We start from the raw sequence: 8,579 nt of genomic DNA on the forward strand, positions 1-8,579 counted from the left end.
AGCCTACTTGTGACCCTTCCAATGATAGACCGACCCTCCAATGACAGAGCGAGGCCTCCAGTGACAGAGCTATCCCTCCAATGACAGAGTGACCCCTCCAATGACAGAGTGACCCCTCCAATGACAGAGAGACCCTCCAATGACAGAGCGACCCTCCAATGACAGACCCACCCCTTCAATGACAAACCAACCCTTCCAATGACACAGCTACCCTGCAGTTACAGAGCGATCGCCCCAATGCCAGAGCGACCCCTCCAATGACAGAGAGACCCTCCAATGACAGAGCGACCCCTCCAATGACAGAGAGATCCTCCAATGACAGACCGACCCCTCCAATGACAGAGAGATCCTCCAATGACAGACCGACCCCTCCAATGACAGAGAGACCCTTCAATGACAGAGTGACCCCTCCAGTGACAGAGCGAGTCCTCCAATGACAGAGAGACCCTCCAATGACAGAGCGACCCCTTCAATGACAGAGCGACCCCTTCAATGACAGAGCGACCCCTCCAGTGACAGAGCGACCCCTCCAATGACAGAGAGATCCTCCAATGACAGACCGACCCCTCCAATGACAGAGAGACCCTTCAATGACAGAGTGACCCCTCCAGTGACAGAGCGAGTCCTCCAATGACAGAGAGACCCCTCCAATGACCGAGAGACCCTCCAATGACAGAGCGACCCCTTCAATGACAGAGCGACCCCTTCAATGACAGAGCGACCCCTCCAGTGACAGAGCGAACCCTCCAGTGACAGAGTGACCCCTCCAATGACAAGGAGACCCTCCATTGACAGGGATACCCCTCCAATGACAGAGCGACCCCTCCAATGACAGAGCGACCCCTGCAATGACAGAGCGACCCCTGCAATGACAGAGCGACCCTCTAGTGACAGAGCGACCCCTGCAATGACAGAGCGACCCCTCCAATGACAGAGCGACCCCTCCAATGACAGAGAGATCCTCCAATGACAGACCGACCCCTCCAATGACAGAGAGATCCTCCAATGACAGACCGACCCCTCCAATGACAGAGGGACCCTTCAATGACAGAGTGACCCCTCCAGTGACAGAGCGAGTCCTCCAATGACAGAGAGACCCCTCCAATGACCGAGAGACCCTCCAATGACAGAGCGACCCCTTCAATGACAGAGCGACCCCTCCAGTGACAGACCGACCCCTCCAATGACAGAGAGACCCTTCAATGACAGAGTGACCCCTCCAGTGACAGAGCGAGTCCTCCAATGACAGAGAGACCCCTCCAATGACCGAGAGACCCTCCAATGACAGAGCGACCCCTTCAATGACAGAGCGACCCCTTCAATGACAGAGCGACCCCTGCAATGACAGAGCGACCCCTGCAATGACAGAGCGACCCTCTAGTGACAGAGCGACCCCTGCAATGACAGAGCGACCCCTCCAATGACAGAGCGAGCCCTCCAATGACAGAGCGACCCTCCAATGACGTAGCCACCCCTTCAATGACAAACCAATCCCTCCAATGACACAGCTACCCTCCAGTTACAGAGCGACCCCCCCAATGCCAGAGCGAGCCCTCCAATAACAGAGCGACCCCCCCAATGCCAGAGCGAGCCCTCCAATATCAGAGCGACTCCTCCAATGACAGAGCGACTCCTCCAATGACAGAGCGACCCCTCTAATGACAGAGCGATCATTCCAGTGACAGAGCAACCCCTCCAATGACAGAGCGACTCTTCCAGTGACAGAGCTATTCCTCCAATGACATAGCTACCCCTTCAATGACAAACCAACCCTTCCAATGACACAGCTACCCTCCAATTACAGAGCGACCCCCCAATGACAGAGCGAGCCCTCCAGTGACAGCGCTATCCCTCCAATGACAGTGACCGCTCCAATGACAGACCGACCCCTACAATGACAGAGAGGCCCCTCCAATGACAAAGAGACCCTCCAATGACAGAGAGACCCTCCAATGACAGAGCGACCCCTCCAATGACAGAGAGACCCCTCCAATAACAGAGCGACCCCTCCAATAACAGAGTGACCCTCCAGTGACAGAGTGACCCCTCCAATGACAAGGAGACCCTCCATTGACAGGGAGACCCCTCCAATGACAGAGCGACCCCTCCAATGACAGGGAGACCCCTCCAATGACAGGGAGACCCTTCCAATGACAGAGCGACCCTTCCAATGACAGAGCACCCCTCCAGTGACAGGGAGATCCACCAATGATGGGGAGATCCCTGTAGTAACAGATAAATTCTCTAATAAATAATCTTAACACTTCCTAGGAATTTCGCACTCCACAGCACCATCTGCTGTTTGACTTCTTACTCTCTCACTCAGGCAAACATTCATTTCACTTAGATTGGCAATTTCCAATCAGTAAAAAGCTACCATCTAAACAGTCCCATGACAGACTGCAGATTCAACAGATAGAGAATGCACAGTGAACAATATGTCATGTCTCATAGAAATGCCAAAACAAACCTGGCAAGAATGATAGAAATAATGAGCTTGGATGTTCAGCTGCTGACAGATACAAAGAGTACAATCAGATTTGACACTTTCAGCTTTGCTCATTCAGATGTTACTGTCATTTCTGAGCCAAAAGAACACAGCCCCAACTTTCACTGGAGTGATGGGGGGCTGGGTCGGTGAATGTTCAAGCTGGTGAAGAAGCTCAGTCTATTTTAACCCATGGCTTCAGCACCATATTAGCTCCCCTAGCCCAGTGTGAATGATGAGAAGGATGGAGGTTTTTGTGATAAGGTGCGGTTGGCGATTAGGGATTATTTGGAGTTCAATCAGAATGGGGAGGTGTCTGCGTGCATTTTTTGGGAAGCACTGAAGGCAGTGGTCCGGGGAGAAATTATCTCATTTACGGTTCGTGCGAATAAGGAAAGGAGGGCGGAACATGACCGTCTAGTGAGCGAGATAGTGGAGGTAAACAGGGAATATTCGAAGGTTCCCATCGTGGAGGGATTGGCGAGGAAGAAAAAGTTGCAGGGAAAATTTGACAGGTTGACAACGGGGAGGGCAGTAGGGCAACTGCGTAGGGCAAGAGGTGTGCAATACGAGTATGGGGAGAAGCCGAGCCGCATGCTGGCGTACCAGCTGCGGAGGCAGGCTGCGTCCAGGGAAATATTGAAGATCTGGACTGGGGCTGGGGATGTGGTGTCAGAGCCAGGGAAGATAAATGAGGCATTTAGAGAGTATTACCAGGGACTTTATGAGACAGACCCAGGAGGAGAGGGGGACATGGGGTGGTTGCTGGACGAGCTGGAATTTCCCCAGGTGGAGGAAGCAAAGAGGCAGGCGTTGGAGGAGCCCCTGGGGCTGAGGGTGGTGCTGGAGAGTATCAGGGGTGTGAAGTCGGGGAAGGCCCCTCGGCCGGATGGGTACCCAGCAGAATTTTACAAGGGATTTGCGGCGGACCTGGCACCACATCTGTTGGGGGCGTTTAACTGGAGAAGGGGAGTTGCCGGAGACGATGAAGCAGGCAGTAATCACACTAATCCCAACAAAAGGGAAGGATCCGGTGGAATGTGGGTCGTATAGACCCATATCACTATTGAACACAGATGTGAAAGTATTGGCTAAGTTGTTGGCGGGGAGGATGGAGGATTGTGTCCCGGGGGTGGTTGCAGAAGATCAAAGAGGCTTCGTGAAGGGCAGCCGGCTCGCGAGTAATATAAGACGGCTGTTGAATCCGTCGAGAGCTCTGGTACCGGAGGTGGTGGTGTCCATGGACACGGAGAAGGCATTTGCTCGGGTGGAGTGGCGGTACTTTTTCGAAGTTTTGGGAAGGCTTGGGTTTGGGCCGAGATTTGTGGCATGAGTGCGGTTGCTGTATGTGGCACCAAGAGCGAGGGTGAGGATGAATGATATGAGCTCACAAAGCTTTGACTTACACAGGGGTACGAGGCAGGGCTGCCCGCTGTCGCCGCTGCTGTTTGCGCTGGCCACAGAGCCATTGGCGATGGCTCTCAGGGGGTCGGCAGAGTGGCAGGGGATAATGAGGGGACAGAGGGAGCATTGGGTGTCGCTCTATGCCGATGACCTCTTGCTGTATGTTTCGGATCTGTTGGAGAGTATGGGCAGGATTATGAACCTGTTGGGGAGGTTTGGAGGGTTCTCGGGATACAAGCTGAATGTAGGGAAAAGCGTGGTATTCCCGGTGAATGAGCTGGCACAGCGGGCTAATTTAGGGTGAGAAAAAATAAATTCTTTACCCGTCAGTCTGGCCTCAATAAAACTTGAGATGGATTTGTATGTATAGCATTAGTGATTTTTATTCGACTTGCAAGTCTGACTCATTTCTCAGAACCAAGAACACAAGCAGCCTCCTGGGTCTACAGAATCGAGTGATTCTCAAGAACAAAGAAATCTCTACCAACACATTCAAATGGCATCAGGTTTCACATACACAATTCCCATAGGTCATCCTATACCCCTCCTGACCTGGCCATACATCCTAATTGGCTCACTTCTCATCCCTTCCCCTGGCCTCCTATTACCCAGCATCCTTTTCTCCTCATACTCTAAACACCCCATCCCCCCCCCCCCTTTGCCATGCTCTCTGAAATCCTTTGTCTGTGAACTAACATGAATTAAACCGGCCTATATCTACATTACAGTAACTAATATCTTTAAAGTAACTATTTTATATCACATTCGTTATTCCCTCCTTTTATCATTTCATGACAACCTAGCTATTCAATCCATAGTTATGGCCCCTCATCTAAAAAGATTCGTCGCTGCATTTCCAATTCCTGTTGTAGCCCCCCCTCATCCGCTGCACCCTCGTGGATCCTAACAGCCAAGATTCTAGGGGAGTCTATCTGTTCCAGTGCACCCCGCATTCTACCCATCACGCATTTAAGGATGGCCAGGCCCACAAAGATGCAGCCGAGTGCCACTGCTAAATACATGGCCATATTTATCAACCAGTCCTTCCAACCTCCAAATCCCAGCCTTCCATCACAATCAGTATATCGGTTGTGTAGGGATCCCCCAGTAGCCCAGTATATCCAGCTTTGGAACGCCCATTCGGGCCTCCGAGCAATGCGGAAAGCCCTGGTGATATGAGAGACATTCGCCCAGCCACAAAGGAGCTGGAGGCCGGCGTTCAATGGAACGCAGGTGGTGTTGTAACAAACGCATTTGCCAGACGCCTGGGTGATATGACACCTCCTGTCCGTACAGGTCGGGAATAGACATGTTATATTCGTTTCCACCTCTACCAGCAAACAGCCATAGCCGTCACTGCTGAAACAATTCTCGTACAACCGGTAGTCCCTATTGGGAGTGAAGTGGCTAGGTATGTACGCCCTCCACCGTTGCAGCCTATCATACTGTGAGTGGGAATTATCCCGAGGCAGGGGAAGGCAAATAGCCGGTGGTGCTGGACCCGGATCGTAAGGAAGAGTGACTTGCTCGGGCGGTGGCTCGGAACGCTGACAATGAACCACCGTTTGGGGAGTGCCCCAAAGCGGTGAAACAGAAAATAACCTAGACACCGCTGCGGGGTTCGGGTAGCAGACAACCCATCCCTGGTCATACAAGCGGTGGTAAATCTGGTAGAAGAGATTCATACTACCCGGGTTTTCCTCAGTCTGGGCCCTAAATGAATCTCCTGTTAACCTACGTTCTAGTTGTACTCCTCTCCTTACACGCCCCGTCCTCCCTCTAGTCCCCCTCTCTCTCTCACAACCTCTTCCTATCCTCTCCTGACGGTCTGATTTTACCTTTATGGCACCAATCTTAACACATCCAAAATCAAATTTACATGTACTCCAAAAACAAGGCAATGTCCATGTAATGTTTCCTTCCCATCGCCGGGACCGGTGCAATTGCTTCATGAGTCCTGCAGTGTCCGTTAACCTGATGACCTTCCCTGAGTCGATACCATGCCCTCGTATATGGGGGCAGCGAAGAACATCACCTCTGCATAAACAAAATGTCCTTGTAGTTTGGTTGGGGTTACAAATGTAGATAATATTTCCCTTTTCCATGTCCGTCGCCGATGTCACTCCAAGCGAGGTGAGGCCGAAGATCTCACAGGCGGTGCGTAGCCACCCCATCATACTTCACACCTGTAAAACAGTGCTGGGGAAGGGAGGCAGGTTAATCTGTCCAAGAAAATGAGGCCCGTTATCAGAACTCAACTGAGCTGGTATGCCGTACTGGGGAATGATTTCCTGCCTCAGAACCTTAACCACAGTAGCAGCTTTATTGTTGGTAGTCGGAAACACCTCAACCCATCTGCTGAACACATCCACAATAACCAAAACATATTTATAACATTGACAACATTGACACCTTTCCAACTCAATGTAATCCATTTGGAGCGTCTCAAAGGGACCACTGGGCAACGGGGTTTGCCCCATACCACAAGGTGTTATATTGCTGACAGATTAAACACCGATTACTGATACTCTGGACCAACCCCTGCATTTTAGTGTGCCACCAAATGTCCAGCAACAAATCACTAGTCACCCGAGCCCCACAATGAGTTGCAAAGTGTACACATTCAACGACCCATAAAGCCAGTACATCAGACATACAAGTCTGTGCTGGCGTGGTCCATAAAGAGGAAACAGAATCATATGTACAACCTAACCGTTTCCACATTTGTTTATCACTCTCAGGAGCGTCTTCCTGTAACCTTATGATGTCTTGGATGGTTGGCATTGGCTTGTCAGAAGCAGACATATTTATAGCAGATCGTTTAGTCTGACTTTACATTTTAGGCACCATCACTTGCTGAATTTGTGCGGCTGTCTGCGCTGCACAATCTGCTTGTTCATTACCAACGTCAACTGGGGTCTTACCGTTTGTATGGGCAGCGCATTTAATGACTGAAATCTGCGCGGGCATAAGGAGGGCCTGTAGTAGGTCATTAACTAAACCCCGGTGGGATATTTGACCACACATAATCATGTCAGGTTGTTCTAACGGAATATCACTCAGATCGTCCCTTATTGTGGTAGTTTCCTGAATCAAGGCTAAACAGTCGTGGCCAGGTGCGTCTTCATGGACGGGGGACCGCTAAGAAAACAGGCTGGATTGATAGTGGTACAGTATTTAAATGTCAGACGTGGATTGTTCAAAAGGTATATCTCATACCTATTCTGACGAGCTGCGGTAAATGCTGAGTCTGCAGTTTCCCCTATAGTGCGATGACCGAGTGGGAGCTATACAACGTAATATCCTGTTGGAGAGTTATATTGGCAGCAGCCTGCAAACTATTGTATATCGCTGCCAAGAACTGGGTGCAAACAGGATGACCCAACGCCACTGGATCAAGTTTGGAAGAGTAATATGCTACAGGCCGGTGCTTGTCCCCATGTTGCTGGGTGAGTACCGCTGTTGAACATCCTTCCAGAACAGTACAGTATATCTGGAACGGTCGGTCGTACAAGGGCCTACCGAGGGCCGGTGCTTGTAACAAGGCCTGCTTCAGGCAACGGAAGGCTTCGGGTGCCTCGGTGGTGAGAGTAAAGTTACCCCCTTCACTAGTGTAAGGCGTCAGCAGCTTTGTATAGACAGCTATGTTTGGTATCCACTGCCGACAATAATTCACCATACCCAGCCAATGACGGACCTCCTTGGCTATGGTAGGGGCGGGGAATTGGCATATTGGTTCAATCCTACTGGGTTCGAGACTTCTTTCTGTGGCTGTAAGTAAAACTCCTAAGAACTTGACCTTTATCTGTGCCACCAGGACCTTTGATTGTGAAACAACATAACCCAACGAGGATAGGTGGTTTAATAACTGGATCACATCATCCCTGTTACTGGGCTTGTCAGGACTTGCTACCAATATGTCATCTACATACTTCATAGAATTTACAGTGCAGAAGGAGGCCATTCGGCCCATCGGGTCTGCACCGGCTCTTGGAAAGAGCACCCTACCCAACCGCACACCTCCCTAACCCAGTAACCCCACCCAACACTAAGGGCAATTTTGGACACTAAGGGCAATTTATCATGGCCAATCCACCTAACCTGCACATCTTTGGGCTGTGGGAGGAAACCGGAGCACCCGGAGGAAACCCACGCACACACGGGGAGAACGTGCAGACTCCGCACAGACAGTGACCCGAGCCGGAATCGAACCTGGGACCCTGGAGCTGTGAAGCAATTGTGCTAATCACTGTGCTACCGTGCTGCCCTAGAGTGGAACCATGCTCCAATGTCAAAGCCTGGAGTTGGGTCTGCAGACGAGTGGGAGGGCAAAGAAGGCGTGCTGAAGGTCTATTATGGTGAAGACCCGAGCTTCAGCTGGAATTTGAGCCAGTATGTGGGCAGGGTTAGGGACGAGAGCATGTAACGGCTGTGCGATGGCATTGATTGAACGTAAATCCTGTACTAATCGGTACTGGTCTGGCTTGGCTGTTTTAGGCACAGCATGTATGGGGGTGTTACATTCTGATTGGCAAGGGACCAAAATACCCTGTTGCAACAGCTCTCGGATTAATTTGTCTATAGACGGGGCAGCTTGGGGTTTCAGGGAGTATTGCCTAATGGAAGGCAGCTTTACATGATCCTTAATCATTACCTTAATAGGTGTAACATTTGTCTTTCCCACTTG

This window comes from Scyliorhinus torazame, chromosome 9 (assembly GCF_047496885.1).
Source record: "Scyliorhinus torazame isolate Kashiwa2021f chromosome 9, sScyTor2.1, whole genome shotgun sequence".
In the NCBI taxonomy this organism is placed as follows: domain Eukaryota; kingdom Metazoa; phylum Chordata; class Chondrichthyes; order Carcharhiniformes; family Scyliorhinidae; genus Scyliorhinus; species Scyliorhinus torazame.